Here is a 19,088-nt window from a genome sequence, read left to right on the forward strand (position 1 = left end):
GAGAGGGATTTTAGCTAACCTGAGTTATAGGGTGATACCAGCTACAGTGACAGATATATGTCCTGGAATGCTTTCCCAATCCTGATGTGTTTATAAAAGGGATACGTTCAAGACAATGTTAATTCTTTATGGCCACACTTCTGCGAAGAAAAAAAGCCATGTAAATCAACTAACTATTCTTCCCACAAAGTAATACTCGATATGCACGTATAAATTGTTTTGATAGTACACCTAGCAACTGCTAGAAGTAATGGGCACGCAATAGTTTCACAAAAAGAAAATACTACAGCATGTGTGTACTCAGGTAGCAATGGGAAATGCAAATTCACCAATGTATTTCTCGTGTTTACTTTTTTATTCATTGTGATTAAAGAAGTTCCTAACTTTAAATGAAATAATATAGAACGGGATTTTATGCTGTCATATCAGTGAAACCTCTTCAAAATCAGAGTCAGATGAAACCCCTTTATCATAACATTCTGAAATTTGGAGGGATTGTATAAAACCTGAGCCTCAGCAGGCCATAGTCAAGTAATTACAGCTTTGTGATGGGTCAGCCAAAACCCCAAATCCAAATATTTCTGAACAGTGGAACTTTTAAAATACGAATTTGGTATGACTCTGTGGCTTAGCTCTGTGTTTGAAGATAAAGAGAATCCCCTTTCCCTAGACCGAAAATCACTGGGAAAAAAAAAAAGTTACAGAAAAGGAAGGAAACGTAGTGGACTTCAGGAGCTGTAATTTGTGATACTCCATTTTGTAATTCATTTTTGTTATCATACTCACCTTATGATCTAATGTGCATGTCATGTGCACAGATGTACAACTGACATGTGCTTAAGGTGTCACCTAACTGAGCTTGTATCTTTGTCTTAAAGCCATGTAGTGCCTGCATATATCTGCACAGGAAGGAGAAAGGTGTTTGAACTACTGGTAACAAAGGTAAATGGGAAGGGACTTGGCTCACAGTATTCTGAAAACTTACTGGTATGTGGATATAGGTCTCAGGAAAAGGATGTCCCAGGAAATGGATTTCAAGCTGACTTCTGGTCCATGGAACTTTAATTATCTATCTTGGGAGTTAGCTAGCCATCACCATAAAATTGACTGGTATTTAATGAATAAAACTGTCAAGGACTTTTAGCTTCCAAAGCAATACCTGATAACTCTGTAGTAACACAGAAATTCAGGCTATTCCTAGTCGAGCCTTCATTGGGGCCCTAAAAAGTATAACAAAACTTGGCTTGTAGAACCGGCATGTGCAGTTCAGATGATCTTTCATGATAGTACAACGAAGATGCTTGATTAACTTTGCATCTTTCAATTATTACAAGAGTGTGTAATTGTTTGCTTCCCTTGATTATAAGTAGGAGTCTCTTTGAGAAGGAAATTTAGTAGAAAATTTAGGAGGGAAGCTCTGAAACTCATTGGAACAAGGAGTTGGAACTAACCTTTTACTATATGAATATGCTTTTCTTTAATGTTTTCTGCCTCTTCCTAGGTTAAACCTTCCTAGATCAAATGATCCCTTTCCTGAGTGGTCAGCAATAAACATAGAAAAATTAGGAAGTTAGAAAATAAAGAGTTACCTCAGAAGGATAGCACTACATTGCACAGTTTGTTCCTTCTCAAGAGTTCTGCTAAAAGCTGGCTGAAACTGGTTCTCAAATGAATTGTTGAATTGTTTAATAGTAAACATATTTTGTACGTGTGACAGTTTTTCTTTCCTTACCTCTGCTCTGAAATGTATGGAAGCCAATGGAAGGATTCCTGTTGCCTAAAATGAATTTGGGATTCTGCCATATCAGCTGAGTGTGGGAAACAAAGGCAGTCTGTGTCTGGTACTCAGGAATGGGGAAGAGACACCTGTAATATTGGTCTTGTTCAGTTGTAGTTTTCATATCCTTTTCATATGCTCTTTCTTTATTTTCATGTAATTCATCACATATCAGTAAAGGCAGCTGCAATCATGCAAATAGTGACAGGGAAACAGGAGAAATTAGTCCCCCAAACCAGTAAATATGGATTAGGGAAGGGGAGAACCAGAGAAGGTTGGAAACATTGTTTATGCTAAAAAGGCTATTTGCTCCTGTAATTTGTGTTTCTCATTGTTAGGTGGCAGGGAGCCCAGTGGCTCCTTGGCTTTGGCTCAAATAAAAGCAGTGCTGTACAGAAGGCAGATCATCTTCCTGGTGAATTGAGAGTATGCTATCTGCTGTCTACAGTCAGCAAGGAAATCACACAAGCCTCCAGTGACTGCATTTGATGGGTTACTTCAGCATTTATCTGAATCATTTTTCCAACTCAGATGCTGAGTTCAGACTCTGCCCTTGCACTACTTTTAAATAGATTCACTGTGTTCAACAAGGTGAATCTCACTATTCCTTTCGCCCTCTTCGCTAGTACACACTGTGCTAAATCCACTGTGAGGGAGGTTTCCTGTTCACGTGGTAAAACTTGGGCTGTGAAAACTGACTGGCCAATTAATTCTTGTGGTACCTGGGGATCAACAAAGTCTGAGAAACCAAATTCCTCCTCCCCCCCCCCCCCAATTACATTTGTTGTGGTAGTGAGGATGAGGTGGGGATCACTAGAAAAATTTGATCCAATTTTTTTTTTGGCAGGATTTTTCTGTGGTGGACTCCACTGTGTTTACAACTGATTTGGGATGATGTGGTGCTGTAAAGAGCTACCAATAAACTAGAAGTTTGGTCTAACGGGAGAAGAGCAGGTGAGTCAGGCTTCCTTTATGTGTCACAAGGACAAAGAGGGGCAGTTTCACACTGAGCATACTTTAAGGAGTATCAGCCTCCCAGAACTCTTGTTAGAAAGCATTGCCAAGTGAAGTATCATTTTGAAACAGCTGGACAAGGCAGGAGGCAGGCTATGCCAGACAGTCAGCAGGTGCAGAGGACAGCAGGAGGGCAGCAGAATTTATTATGAAGCCTGCCATTAATGATCATTTTTACTAGTAATTTTATTAACAGGAAAGGTTTTTTATTGTTACTGTTTTTTCATTAGAAAGAATAGTGCTGGTGTGTGAGGCACTTTTATAGATTGTACACCAGGAGTAGTTTTGCTCACCAAATCTAAAAGAGCATGTTGTGTACTACTGAGCACATTTCAGGCTTTAAGTTGCATTTTGCTCTCATCTCAGTCTAGTGTTTCTCAGTTGGAAAAGCTGACTAACCTGTGTGATTTACATACACAGTAAACGCGTTGACTTTTATAGATCCAGGGCTGGGTTTTGGAAGGAGAAGAAGAGAGTTATGTGTGGCATATTTATTTATTTTGTTCAAATACTGCTTCAAGTGTTAGGTTGGCAGAATAAAAGCTGCCAAGTTAAGAAGAAAGTGACATTCTCTATGCTGAAGTCCTCAGGAGAATTCCTGCAGGATTAAAAGAGCATTAGAAGAGTCTCCTTTCTTCCTTTAACATGCATGCATATGACCACACACACACACACACACACACACACTTTGCTCTCTGCTAGCACTTACCAGTTTTTCAACAGATCTCCTTTGCTAAAATTTTGCAAATGGCTGCTTCATTCTTTGAAATGACTGTTCTGAATACGAGTCTGTCATAGATGGCTTTATCAGCTGGATGGTTAAGTGCAATTCCTTTGCAGCAGCAGACAGTCTGTTTTACTTTGCATTAGAGAAGTCAAGAAGTCAATTAATACACTGGCCAAGACAAAATAGTTCTTTACACCTATAGTCAATCCCACTGTGGACTCTCTTATGAATAAATTATTAATAATAAGTATATTGCAAGGCTCATTTCATCTCTCCAGGAGATACTTAATCCTGCAAGTTGGATCAAGACTCTCATTTGCTTTTAATCAGATGAAATGTAGCTTTGTGTATGCGAAAACACTGCTTTAGCTTTCTGCATTCTGCTGGTGAGGCTGGGAGTCAGATAGCTATTGTAATTTGAGAATTCTTTCAGTGTTGGGAAAAGCGAATAAATTCTCTATTTCAGGGTTTTAGTATGACTCCTGCGGTTTCCTTTGCCTGTTCTTTTAGCAAGTATTTCACTTAGATGCTCAGAAACAATTTGGGCGGGGGGAGCAGTATGAGGGAGAGTCTTAATGGGTCACAAGCCAGCTGCTATTCCAATTACTGAGTTGTTTTATGTTACAGACTGGCAGCTTAGCAATACATTGCAGGTGCAGCCTCAGGTGTAAAGGCCATTGAACATGGAGTATCCGATGCATGACCATCCCAGACACACCTGTGTCTGTGTATTCCCAAGGCCAGATCCCGAGCTGTATTCAGCTGGTATCTCAGTTGCCTTGCAGTACCAGGACTACACCGGCAGAGGATAGCTAAACTCAGAGGAGTTACAAGGGCATCAGAGTGAATAGGTGAGGTTCAAAGAGAGGCTCAGTGAGAGGAGAACTTCAAGTATGTGACTGTGCTGCTGATTAACCTAAAAAAGCTCAGGCTTTTCCAGAATGTTTCTATGCTCCTCAGCAACTGAGTCCAGTAAAAGGCAAAATGAGATGAATTTCAATATATGTTCTTCCCTCCAAAGATTGAGGTGCTTGGATATAATGTTGCCCTAAAATACAGAAGAAGCAAACTGGGATAGATTCTGTGCCTTAAAACCTGGTGTAAAGTAAGAATAAACTGGATACCATCGTTTTGTATTTTAATTGGTAAAAAAGCAGGATTTGGCCCATTAGACTTGATTTGCAATGTGTGGGTGCTATTAAAATTCTACTTTTTTTTAAAAAAAAAAAAAGTGAGTTGCAATCTGTCATTTAATCTGAAGCATCACTGCAGCAGTGATATTCAGGTAAGAACCAATTAATGATAATGGTATTAATGAACATTTCCAAATGCACATTTCATTTAGCTATAACAAGATAGTTATATATGATGCATTGAATATCAAATCAGCTACCAAACTATGCAAGAGAGACTTAATAGATCATAAAAATAGCAAAATACATAAATCTTTAGCCTTAATATGAGAGTTATGTCATCTGGGCAGATAAATTAAAAACAAAACAAAACACTATCTGTAGAATTAGGTTAAATAGTAATCTAGGATTTATTAAATGACTTTAACTCTAAAATCATAGAGATCATAAAGAATCATATTTGGTGACTCCTATAGGGGATAAGTCCAAGTGTAGACTGAAGGATAATTTCACCTTTATTTCCTCTGCTACCAGCAAATGCTGAGCATGCTTGTAAGAGAGAGGCTTTTATCAAGATACATGCACTGTACTGTAAATGTCCAGTAATATAACAGAAATTACACTGAATTGCTAAAGAAAAGATAGTATGTTTTATTATTTCACTCATAGCCCAATTTTGTGGAAATGAATCTTCTGTTTCCTGTCAAATTATTTTTAATGATGTTAATATAATTCCTCCTCTACACACAGTGATTTGTTCATAACTCTGGCCAGCGGTAAGAGAAAATTATGTATTCTTTGAATTTTGCCAGGCACATTTTATTTTCTCAAGGGCATATTTACGTTAATCACAATACTAGCCAGTCAAAGAGCCTGATTGCCCTGACAGGGAAGCTAAGTACAGGATCCGAGTGTCTTTCATGTGATTAGGACCACCCATCTATCTAAGCTGGGTCTGGACATGGCATGAGACTCAGGAAAGACCCGTCACTATGGCAAGTGTTGAGCCAGCAAGAGAAGAGAATCATCTCCACAGGCAGAAGGGCAAGAGTGAAGGTGAACAGATAAAATAGGTCTCTTTAACTCCAAAAAGGTCCAGACCATTGCAGAGGAAATCAAGGGGACATTACAGAGAGCACACGTCATGTATCTTGCGTAGTAGTCATGCATCCCTGCCTCCCTGCTGAGGTGTCACTTATGGACATGCTGCAGACATTGTTAGATGTCTCAGCAGTGCCCAAGAAACATGTTCTCATCCTACCTTGTCTGATGGAATTAAGGCCAGGGAAACCTGACTGCTGCAGCAGTGGCAGTCAAAGCAGCGGTGCAAGGTGCAAAGCTTATGCCTGTTTCTCACTTTCCATTCAGCTCCCAGTAACTCAGTACTCAGAAGCCTCTAAACTTTCTCTCCTGCCAAACGAAATCCCCTGTTGCACCCCTCCCACCCTCTGTCCCCCAAGTATCAGTGTGCTGCTTTCTACTGCCAGTAGCCATTTATATCTTGCTTCTGTCTTAGTTTCTGAATCCTTCTGACACCTCAAAATGTTTAGCCCTGCTCCGCATCTTACCCCAGCCAAGATGTGGGATACCGCTAGTCAGCCATAATTTGGATTTATAGAAAAACAGAACTTGGAAACCTGCAAATAATTTTGTTCCTTAATGTAAGAAAACTGTCACAGAGCAAAGGAAAACTTGATGGGTGATTGGCTAAATATTGTTAAAGGAAATCAGATGTTAAGCAATGGGCAGGGTTGTGAGGAAATTCATATTCTGCTGGTTGCTGAGCAAAGTGATGCTGAATGGCAAACGTATGAGCTCGAGATGTGGTGAGCAGTCCACCGCTGATATCTAACCTGACTTCTCTATGCCTTGGCTGTCTAAACCTGAAAGGGAGCCAGTAGGTCTTTCCTACATTAAGAGAAATGTTTTAAGGAAAATGCATGTAGTACTTCAGTACTGCAATAAGTAGAATGCAATAGTCAGCAGGCAGATTTACCTAATGTAAGCAGTAATCATAAAAGACTTATCAACTGGTTTCATTTTAGAAAAGCAGAAGAATGAATTGAGATTTAACAGATTTGGTAACAGAGGAATACTCAATTCTCTCTTTGCTACCTTTTCCACAGTAAATCCACAGCTGATTGTTTTCTATCACAGGCTCAGCAGGTACAATTCAGAAAAATTCCAGTAACTTGTATGAAAAAAAAAGTGGTGGCTGAGAATCTAATTGGTCTTTTAGTACAGATCTTATATGGCCTACATGAAAGAGGCTTGATATATAATAGAAAACTGATATTGATTTATACATTTATATTCATTTTGAAATATGCTGGTGATGTGAATTCAGAGTGGTGATGAGGAATATTTCAATCTTAAATGCTTATTACCAAAACACAGCAACAAATTGTTATGGTTAAATGTGATGTTGTAGTAAGTGGCTTGCTAGCCTTTTCAGTGGCTCTTCTGATTAAGCTCTACTTGGGCCTATCAGAGGCAGTTGTGGAGGCTCTGTAGGAGATGTAGTCTACAGGTACAAAAAGCAAAAATATTCTTAGACATTCGCTGTGTGAATTAAAGGAAGAACTTGGTGCTCAATGCCAAGTTACAGCTTGACATGACCCCTTATAATGAGACCTGGAATAGAGCCCAACTTGCACTTTGTGAAGATACACAGGAAAAAAGGAAGGAAAATGGGGTTTGCAGAGGCTTCTAAGGAATTATGAAAATCTGCGGAAGCAAGGAAGGAAGTAATAAAGAATGGCCCTGGGTAGCCTGAGTCAAGCTGGTGTTGGGGATAGCATCTCAACAACTGTCTCTGAGTAGAAGGTTTTTGAATCCAAGGCTGGTGGGTAGAGATTGTGCTGTCTCTTATGCAGTGCTAAGTAGAAACCTAAAGTTTAGGAGAGGAAGAATGGTTTTGCTTGCAGGAGCAAGGTAGATTTGAAGGAAAGGCCTGAAGGCATACAACCAGGATTGTCATTTGGAGGGCTTCTTAAAGGACAGGTTTTGGTTGCCCAGAACCAGAAGACTTCCATTTATGACATGAATGGCTTACTTAAAAAGATCCACCTCACATTCCCGTTAAGTATGCCTCAGAAATGAAACAGGTAAAGAATACCGGCTATGTCTCTGTGCAAACGGTTGCAAGTCTGACCTGTCGGGAAAGCATTTGTGATAAAGGAAAGGATCTTTATATCTTTTTTTTTTTTTTTTTTTTTTTGGTGTGTGGACATCTAAATCTCATATTCATTTATGATCATTGAAATCCTATCTTCTCCAAATTACTTTCAAAGACTGAGCATGGGAAGCTTATAGGTTTTGCTTTTCTGACCGGATGTGTTCTCTCTTGATTGTATATTACAAAGTCACTCCTATTCTCTTGTACTATAAAGTTTTCTCCCTAAAATATTTGTGGCAGGCAACAGTGCTGCTTTTTAGGCCACAGATGAGCTTTCCTTTCTATATCAATTCAGAGTCAGTGGGGTCAGTGCCTTAAAACAAGGAATCCCTTGAGATGTACCTCCAATAGCAAAACGCCATCCCATTGTTGTCAGCTAGAATGCTATAATTGCTCTGGTTGCTACTTTAAGTCTGCCTTTCTTGGATGGAAATAATTAAAATTCACAGGTTTTTATGAACACTGCTATGCTTTAGTGAGTTTCCTCTGAGCAAAGTATTGGGAACAAGTAAAGAACACTTGAAGGGGAAAATGGTTAATGATGGGTTTCTGGTACTGAAGGATGACTCTCACATTCAGGAACAAAACCCAAGCAAAATGTTTTGTAATCAGTGTCAGTGTGGACAAAGCAAAGGAATGGTTCAGTGGACTGGCTGCAACTAATTGTATATGTTTATGCATTATCAACCTCAGGTAATGAAATCCGTCTAAACTTTTAGGCCCTGGTCACCTGATTCAGAAGACAAATGTAGCATATGTGGGGCAGACAGCTGGTAGGTAAAGAGACAAGTTTCATTGGGACATCTTTGAATTAAACTGAATAAATGGCATGCTGCCATGCCAATGATCTTTCATGGAATGCAAATAAGTCTGTCTAATGTAGAGAAAATGCACATAATTCATTTTAGACTTTAATTAGGTTTTAATTTAATCATATATTGGTACCAAAGCAGACTTTGGCAAAAGATTCTGATATTAAAGCCTTCAAAGCTTTTCTGGAGAACTCTAAATGTCTTGTGTGGTAATAAATCAACTTGCAAAGTGGTGAGTATACAACACATGTATCTTTGCTCTAAAATGGTTGAAACAGGACTTATTATAAAACTTAAAATGGGGAGCAAGGGGAATGTAGACTTTTATGAGAGAAAATGCTAAGTGAGTCATACTGTGAGTCACTCTTTATGTTAGGGAGATTATTTATTTTGAGCATTGCCTTTTAGGATAGTAGTAAAAAGATCCTGTGAGACCTGTTGTCACTATCTCGCTCTGCTTGCTCAGCTTGGGGTTGATGGGGCATCCTCCTGAAGGGGCGGGCAGAGCCCTGCTCCTGCCATTGTGTCCCTCAGCTCCTGGCTCCTCTACCTACCTGGAGTCCTGCTCTTGCTACTCCACGACATTACTAAAACTCATACTACCTGTGTTTCTGCATGTATGTGTACTAATCTTGTACAGTTCAAGTTGTTTTACAGCTCTGGGAGAATTTAACATATCTTCTAGATGTCTGTATAACTTCTGAAAATTAACTAATACACATTTTTTTTTTTTTTTCCCTCAGAGAAAAAATCCCTTTCTCCTGGTGCAGGGATACGTTCAGACTGGACTGTTTATTTTTGGTTTGCTGCCAATATGTTCCTCGGATAGGACAGGGCTTGTTTAGATGTAGTTTCTCTGTCATAAAAGCTGCTACCCCTACTGCAATGGTGAACATGACTGTGAGCTTTAAGATCCAAGAGGGCTGTTCTAAAAGCAAGAGTGTGAAAATGCTCTATAACTACAACTGGTCATCCCAAGTGCCAATGAGAGAGCAACCATGTGCTTCCCCACCAGAGAAGGCTGCTGTGCCCTGTAGTCCCTCTAAGGGCCTGACTGTTGGAGAAGAGGGAGGAGCCTATCTACTTACAGATGAATTCCAGAAGGTAAGCATGGGAATGGAAATGAGGAGGGAAATGGAGGGAAAATTGCTGTGAACCTTAAAAAAAAAAACCGAGCCATTTTGTGTAGATTTGAGCTACTCTTAAGCTCCGGTTTTACCTTTGTGTACAATGTCATGTTTATATCGCCAAATCCCTAGAGGTGGAAATAACTCAGTGGCTTTTGGAATATTTACAAATTAAAGTCAGACTATGATTTTGATCAATAGTACGTGTTTCTAGAGGACTTCTGATTGCTGAGGTGTTTACCAGAGCCTTAACTGGAAAATGCATCTTGCTCCCCTGAACGCTGACCACAAACAGAATTTGTATGTGGCACTTCTGAGAAATGTTTGAATGTTTTGGTTTGTTGAGTAAGATCAAAAAGTCTTGTTCCGGATCGTCTTGTGGCTGAACTATATCCCCCTGAACTGACGTAAAGTCTCATGGGAGGCATCATTCTACTACCTCGTGCTTTTAAAGCCTGGGATTCCTGGCCAGATCATGGCTCCCATCTCTGTTAGAAGCTGGTGTGTAAAGGACTTAGTGTTTTCTGATAGCCGGTTTACAGTGAAACTCGGGGATTTGGTCCTGAGCTCAATGAAATGAATGAGAAAACCTGAATTTGATGCACTGGATCTCCTACAGGGCAGTGAGATAGCAGACACTGTACTTTCAGAACATGGGGAAAGTCACTATCTTCACTACAAGCCTAACTTTCAGTTTAATGTCCAAATCGTAACTAGTATTTACTCACCAGGATTATTTGATTTTGCGGTTAGTCTTAAAATCATATATGCTCAGTCATACACCTTCCGTAAGTAACTCAAACTTGCTTTAAATATAGTACATTTTTATGGTGGGCAGGTAAGGCTTTTTAAGCACTTACAGAAAGAAGCATGCATTAGAAAAAGCCTACACTGGCTGTAAGCTGTGCAGAAAACTAGCTTGTTTTGATATGGAGAGCAGTGGCTGTTGTTTATCTTGATTTCAGCAATTTTTTTGACATCCTCATAGACAGCTGTTGAAGTATGGGCTAGACAAATAGTAAGCTGGGATGAAACCAGGTTGTGTTGCTGGGCTCAGGGTCTAGCTGAAGGCCAGTCACTACTGCCACAACACCATGGTTGAGTTCAATGCTGGGGACAGAGTGTACAATGGGACAGAAAGAGTGACTAGAAAGAGTGACTGATGCATCAGCTGGTTGTGCTGCCATGGAGAGGCACTTGGACAGGCTGGAGAAGTGGGCTGATAAAAATTTCATGAAGTTTAACAAAGAGAAGTGCAAAGTGCTGCCCTTAGGGAGCAATACCTGCCTGTACACCAGAACAGGCTGGAGACTGACTGGCTGGAAAGCAGCTTTGCAGAAAAAGACCTGAGAGTCCTGGTGGACACCCAGTTGACCATGAGCTAGCAATGCATCCTTATGGCAAAGAAGGCAACAGCCTCTGGGGCAGCATTAAGGTAAGCACGTCAAGGGAGGTGATCCTCCCCATCTACTCAGCCCGGCTGAGATGCATCTGGAATGCTGTGCCAGGTGCTGGAGATACAGGGAGACACTGGGGAGAGCCCAGCAGAGGGTCACAAATATAATTAAGGGCTTGGAGCACCTCATATGTGAGGAGAGTCTGGGAGAGCTGGGGTTGTTCAGGCTGGAGAAGACAACAGTCAGAGGGATCTTATCAATGGGAAGGGGGAAGAAGATGAAGCCAGACCCTTTTCAGTGGTATACAGTGACAGGACAAGAGGCAATGGGCACAAACTGAAATACAGAAAATTCCACTCAAATATAAGAAAACACCTTTTTACTGTGAGGGTTGCCAAGCAGTGAAATGGGCTGCCCAGGGAGTTTGTGAAACCTCTCTTCTTGGGGACGATCAAAACGTGGCTGTGTATGGACAACCCGCTGTATCTAATCTTGAGCAGGGAAGTTGGATTAGATGATCTCTGAGCATCCATTCCAAGGCCAACTTCTGTGATTGTGACAGACTCCTGTGTTGATGAAATCTGATGTTGGTGGATGGAATTGTGAACTTCTGTTAAGATACCATTTTTTCTAGGGATTTTTTTTTGTGAGGTAATTATAATCTTTTCTGGTAATGATAGAATGGATTAAAATCTAAGAATAATGGAAGTATGATAGGGAAAAAAATTAAGGTGAATGGAAAAAGTATGAGTTACACACTGTTATGATATTACCTCTGAAACAGGACACAGCATCATATAAATAAATCTTTTTTTTTTTTTTTTTTTTTTTCCTCCCAGCTGCTTAGACAGAGATATATTCTAAGCTTGCACCACCTTTACCCAGTTAGCTTTAGACTGTATTATGTAGTGAACAAAGATGTTACACTACTGTCTCCAAGACAGGTTTCTTTCAGAGAAGATTCTTTTCCTGTAGCATATTAGAGTGTGCCTAATCTGTTATAAGAAGCCCTAATATTATTGACAATTTTTCCTTACTGGCAACTATTTCAATTTTCTATTCCTTGTAATCCTTAAAGAGTTCTGAACTGTAGCAGGAGATTTCAATACAGAAGAGCTGATCTTCATAAATAAATGAATAAGCACTGCAGCAAATGAGGTCTATTGTGAGTCTTCAGCATCGCATCTGGACTTCAGTTTATGAATTGATTCTATTCTTGCAGTGTCCACTCAGTTCAAAGGAAGGTTTTGTAATTTGCTAGGAATGTAGGCTGAAATAAGTATAACTTTATAGTAGGGTGGATCTGTGAGACAATGCAAACTTCAACTATATAAAAAAAAAAAAAAAAGGAAAGCGCTGTTACTTTGCATCACAATGGCAAAAGCTTGTTGGCTGGACAGTCTATAGATGTTTGCAGCAGCTTTTTTTCTGCTAAATTGTGACTAAGCAGTTTGTCTGTAAGACCTGTCAATTTAGCATCATCTAGGGCCTTTGAGCTTACTTAAATGCCTTCCTTGTAATTAGGAGATTGCTCATTATTTTGCCAGTGTCTCAGCAGAAATGTTACCGGCTCAGTTTCTTGGACATTGTTATGAGTTGCTTTCCTGCCTTGCATTGTTTTCTTTAAACTGCTTCTTAGGAAGGCATGGGCTTTTACTGCAATCACAGAGAAAGTAAACATCTTAAATTAAGACAAACAAAGATTGGTTGTTAGGAGGAGAACCAGTCAGGCAGGAAATGCCAAGCAAAACAACATTCTTTGGGCGCCTGATATAAATATGATTCTTTAGGCAGCCTGTTGGGTCCTGCTGGCTGGGGCTTCCCTACGCTCGCTGCGGACATGCAGAAATGCAGGATTACTGATCCTGGCCAAGATGTAGAATTTCTCATCTGCCGTGGTATAAAGTCTTAGCCCTTAACATTATTTTACATGGATGCAACCTTTGGCATGCTCTAAAGAGCAAGGCAGTCCTGAGGCTTCCCCCTTTTGCTCTTGGACTCTGTAAATGTGGTCTGGAGCCATGTTCCTCATATAGTGTTGGTGTGGCTTGGGGTCTGATTACTTGAAAGCACCCTACACATCCTGACCCCCACTTTGTGTGGAACTGTGTGGTAGGGCTTAAAGGGTCTCTTCGTCAACCGAACCCAGGATCAAGTATGGAATTTAAAAGGAATTGTACATCATCACCATATCAGACCAAGAAAAATTCATCATAATGTAAAGTTAATCATCTTTTAAAACTTAAATTATTTGCCAGTTTGATGGCTTTCTGCTTTCTTCTGTCTGAAAACAAAACAACAAAACAAAGCAAATAAACAAACAAAAAAACATGAAAGCATGATGGTGTGTAGTTGGGGACTTCTGTATTTTTTGTTTGCTGAATTTTAGATTTGATTTTTTACAGTCATACTGCACACATACATGGCAGGAGTATTTTCTGTAGGATAAGCCTGGGATTTGTATGCAGCATTCTCTAAGAAAATGTCAGCATCACCAGGCAGGTAGCTCATACAGTATTTGTAGCTCTCCTTTCTCTTCAAAATGGAAGAGGTACAAGTCAAAATGCTTTGAGCAAAGTATAGATCTCTGTTAACATATCTTTCTGCTCTGGGGAAATTATGCTGCTTTGGAAATGGGAACTCCCAGCAACTACAACATGAACAGGGAACTGTTTCCATTTGAAAAATATGGTGTGCAGTTTTTAGTGTAACCTTCCAGTGCATTCTGAAAAATTTGTTCTACTATTGTTAACAGCAAAGCAGTTTTAAGTAGAAGACAAAACGGATTTTGAATTACTCAGCTGCATTCTGATGCATCGAAAAGTTTTAAATATGTGCTTTATTTCAAATATTCATTCCTACTGAAATCAATCAATGCAGAGGTTAGACAAGGGTGCAGCTAACTTTTATGAAATTACAGATTTGTATGGTGTTAGAGCCATCATTTTCATTAATGTTGGACTTCTGAAAAATTGTTACTGATGGGCAAAATATCTTATTGAAAGAGGCATTAAAAGCAGCTCTAAGTTTGTTTACTAAATATGTAATAGGAAGCATTTTGCAAAGTTTCAGTCTGATACCATGCTAATGACTTTCTTGCTAATGTGATTAAAATTACTTCCCCCTGATGGCCATCATATTAATGATGGTGATCTCTCCTTAAATTGAATGAGCTGTGTAATAAAGAGAATGTGAATTGAGTCCCCATTCAATAGAAGCATGGCCCGTACCCCTTAGGACTGGTGCTTCACCTAAAGATCATTTCTGAAGCCCATCCCAAAGCTTCCCTACGCTCAAGGAATAACTTTGAGGCTACAAAAGTGAGAAATAAGGTTTCATAAAGGATCTTGCCTCACTGATGTTATAATAACGTCTGAAAGTCGAATTTGTTTAAATATAGGCCACCAGAATATCCAGAGCTGGGCAGGAACTAAATTTGGCATCTCATAGGAAGTTGTCACCTTGTTTTTAATTCCAGAATAAAAGAACACCCTCATAATTCCTTTAAAAACACGACCCTGCAATAAATCCTCCATCTATCCATCGAAACTACAGTGCAGGATTTAACCTGAATTTGTTGGTTTATTGCTACAAAATGGAAACTGATACTACATCTATCATCTGGATAGCAAAGGGCCAACTATCAGTTCTGACACTGTTCATCTGGACATGTTGTGGGAATTAACCTGCATTTCTAAAAGACTGAAATCCATCTCTTTAGATGGTTAGCTAACAGTGGGCTAAAGTGACTTCACAAAATTCCTGACCTGGGTAGCTGGGAGTTGTGGAGGGAATTTCTGTTCCAGACCTTCCAGTTCCTCACCATTGCCTTCCCTTGCCACCCTTCCCTGGCCAAATTCAGATGGGGGAAAGCTTCAAATTTCACTTACGTTCCCAGGGGTTAACTAGAAATCTTGCTTGTTTGTTCGCCTTTCTTATATTTTACATATATTTTAATTCCTGAAGCTTCAGATCAGCATATTTTTTCCTTTAATAAACATTTAAGTTTACAGCCTTTAATCATTTTTTTTTTATTCAAAACCACAAAGAAATGCACAACCTTTTATGAATTCAAATTAAAAATGAAGTGTGGTGGAAATGATTTACAGGCACTGTAGCTTAGCAGGGAAAATATGCAACTCTTTTGCAGTACATCATATTCTGTTCCTTTAATTTATAAGCAAGCTGTAATGTAATGTATTAATCATACAAAGAAAATGTTGCTTTGGTTTGAAAGATTTGTTATAGTTGAGCTTCACACACCTGCAAATTATTTATTTCTAAAAAAGAAAAGAAAACATGTGCAGCACACACTATTGCATCCACCAGGAAATCAAACATATTTTTGAAAAAAAAAAAAAAAAAAAGGCACCAAACAGTAAATGACTTCTTTTTTTTCTTCTTTGTCCTCCTTCAACCACCTTCATCTCCATTGAGCTTGGCTTCCCATGTTCTTTCAATCATCTATTCTGTCCCCTGTGGAAGTTAAAGGTGGCTGGACCCAAGGGAAGAGGTTGCATTTGCTACTTCGAACCTTGTGTCACATTCTCCTGTTAGAAGGGCAAGAAGCTACCCGTTACCCTACAGAGGGAAGAATAAGGTTTGAAATAGTAAAATATTTTTCAGGTTAATATATTTTCATAAACTGCTTCCCTTGACCATTAAGATAATCAAAAAGATGAGGGAAAAGCTGTGCTAAATAAATGACTCAGCAAGTGTAATCAGCTTTACTGAGTACATTTATTATTTGACTGATGCTAATAGAAGAGGAGGTTCTTTTTAGTGCAACATATTTGTAAACATCTGCTACTGAGCTGACCATTGCTGTATAAAAGCCTCTCTCTGAATCTGGCAAACAAGCATAGGAGACTTGCAGGCATGGAGCATTTGGAGCCTGATCCTCTTAAACTGCAGGCAGATTCGCAGGGAAGGAGGGACTCAGGCAGGCTGCAGCCAGCATTTCAGAGTCTGAAGATGGTGTGGATATCTTTGTGATGTTAGGTTGGCCTGTGGGTTTCTTCCTCTCTGCTTTCTAAATTAACTCTACCTGGCTCAAGACGCTAGGGTGTCTCCACCTTATGGGGGTGTTTCTCTCAAGAGCAAAATGATCTTGCAAAGAGTTTGTGGAGGAGGGAGAAATCATGATAAAAAATTTTGCCTTTTACCTCCTTTCCCAACCTGAATGGGAGAGGTAGTTAGGAGATGATAAACAAAAGAGGGAGTAACAGGGAGGGAGTAACAGGGAGCGAGAGGGCAGCGGCGAAACTCCCAGAGGGAATGGTGAGTCTTGTTCTCACAAGTCAAAGGCCTGCAATAATGAACCACTAGGGGTAACTAAAAAGGTAAAACATAAGGTACAGGAAGCCAAATGCAGTGCCTCTGGGCATGTTTGTGTAGAATGTATACAAGGGAACTTTTAACTCTTTCTTTCTGCATCACTGTAAGGGTGAAATTTACCTCATGTATGTGCACCCACTACTCCGCTCCATTGAAGTTTTGGAAAATTGGCTGATTTGTTCGTATGGCATCTGGCAGAAGGTGTGGCAGAAACGGTCACTTTTGCAGATTTCCTTCAGGTTTAGGTGTTACCATTTCTGTGGGGACAGCTCACTGCACCACTCTAGTGAATTTTGATTGTCTTAAAGCAAAGGGTAACTGATAACATGTTATTGAGTGGCTGAAAAATAGAACACTTCTGCTTGACTGAATTTAATGCAGATCTGCTACTTGTTCCCTGTCAAATTTGAACATTCCTTTTTTCATACAAGCAATATGCCTGTGAGAGCAGAAGATTTGTAACTCTGGAGCCTTGAGGATTAATGCTGCCAGCTGAAGACCCAGGGAAACTGAATGACCTCCTCTATTCCCTTTTGCTGGGTTGATTCCTTAGTCCTCATTGCAAAGGTAATGTGTTAAATGGAGGAAAGAGAACTGAGGGACTAAACTAAACATGGGTTGGCTGAGATTCATAAATGAGCCAAAAGTAGCACTGTGGTTCATTTGGAAAAGCCATTTTTCCATTCAGTGGAAAAAACATTGCTTGATCTAGTGTGTTTTAGAAAACTGGGATGTGTGAATTTTGGCGCAGCACAGTATTAATGCGGTCATGCTGGTATCCGACCCAATGTGGTCAGAGGTCAGCTCCCTGTCTCCTCCAGCCTGTATGGGTGGTGCACACAGAGAGGCTTCCACATGCAGCAGCACTTACATGGTGTGCTCTCCCAGGGCCTCACGCACTTTGGCTCAGGTTTGCAGTTTGAGATTCAACCCCACCCTGCTGGAGGACTATGCCTTGAAAGCACAACCTGGGGCTGAAGAGGCAGCTGGCTGGTGTACAGCAGCTCTTGCAAAGTCTAGGAGGCTTTACTGCAAGGCTGGGGAAGCAGGAAAGGAGAACGAATGGGAAGAAGGGAAGGAGAAAGGCATAAAAGAACAGGGTACATTTGCACAAGCCTAACTGGGAGTTTCAGACTTGAATTCTGAATGCTTGATCGAAGAGACCATGTATGTTGAAATAAAAAAGAAAACCTGAACCACTGCTGCCATCAGAAAAATGACATCCCCTCAATGCTTTGGAGTGAGTAGTGTGTCTCTATGAATAGTTGAGAATGGTTTTTTGCCACTTTTGCCCTAATGTGAACTTGCATAACACCCTCCCCCCACCAAATCCATCAACACTGAGACATTTTCATCTGGAGCAATACTTTCAATATCTGGAGAAGTTTGCCAATCCAGAGGTTTGTTCCCAAGGAAAGCAAAATGAAGTTGTGAAATCCTCCACAAAAGGAACTTCCATCCTCCACATAAAAGGAGGATAAAAGGCCTGAGATATAGATGATAACTTTGTTCTAGTGCAAGACCCAAAAGTCTATTATTAAAACAGTTTATTTATTAGCAAGCTCTTCTAATGAACCAGACATAACAGATGTGGGCAAAACTCTACTCGAGCAGGTACAAACTGAAATAATAATGATGGAAGGAAAATAGCTTGACATTCAAATTACTGGCTAGACCTGCTTTTAGTGCTGCTTTGGCTCCATCTCTAAATAGAATAGCATAGTTTTAAACCTTTTCCTCCACAAGGAAAGTTGGAAATACCTAACTGAAATGGCTGGCTAAACTGATGCTGATTTAGTTCAAATTCCTTGGTGCTGAAACCACATTTCGGGAAAAGTGTGGCCTTTTAATCTTAAAAAAAAAAAAAAAAAAAAAAAAAGTCATTCACTGATAGAAAAGCTTTATTTTGTACCTTTTCTTCTCTTTCAGTCCCATACTCTCTTCCTTACAAGTGCACATGTAGGTGACAAATGCCCAATGACAGATTCTGATAGTGCTGCCCTGGAACTGGGTAGTGTGCTGTGTGGTGTCTCTGCCAATCGCTATTTGCAGCTACAATTTAATTACAGATTTGTCCCATCACTTTTGTTAGGTTTACAGAGGTTTTTTGTCAGTTCATTGTGTTGCAGTCTCTTTTACAATGCTTGTCTTAATAAAGAATATTGCTTGTTGAGTTCATCTAATTTATTGGGGGGAGGGAGGGTGTTAATTGGCATACAAAACACCACAAGTTAGCATATGTTTGTAATTTTTTCTATTAGTGCTCTTCCCACAATAGCAATTTAGATCCCTCCTAAAGACCTCTAGAAAATGATGACAGAACAGCTCATATTTTTTTGTGTGTGTGGTGCTAAAAGCTAATCGGGTGCAGCTCTGTCTTATTTTTCATTTGCTGTATGGTATTTTAGACTTTCTTTTATCCTACTAGCATTTATCTAAATTTGAAAGAGGACTAGAAGACGGCATTTTAAAAAATGTGAATGGTTGTGCTTCATGAACATGGAGACTCTGGAGAAAGAAGTATTTTCCCCCTCTGCTTCCTCCCCCTGAGTCACTGAACATCAGATCCTTCTTTTATAGCCTTTC

At 39.8% G+C, this 19,088-nt stretch overlaps 1 long non-coding RNA gene across 1 annotated transcript; it reads left to right on the plus strand.

The window, feature by feature from the left end:
• The first annotated feature begins 2,622 nt into the window (after positions 1–2,622).
• On the plus strand, positions 2,623–18,376 carry LOC311441658. The gene is made up of 3 exons (XR_014696123.1): positions 2,623–2,731; positions 9,385–9,745; positions 16,934–18,376. It is a non-coding gene; the product is annotated as an uncharacterized lncRNA (long non-coding RNA).
• Positions 18,377–19,088: the final 712 nt, after the last annotated feature.

The sequence above is a fragment of the Aythya ferina genome (assembly GCF_964211825.1).
Source record: "Aythya ferina genome assembly, chromosome: 9".
Taxonomy (NCBI): Eukaryota; Metazoa; Chordata; class Aves; order Anseriformes; family Anatidae; genus Aythya; species Aythya ferina.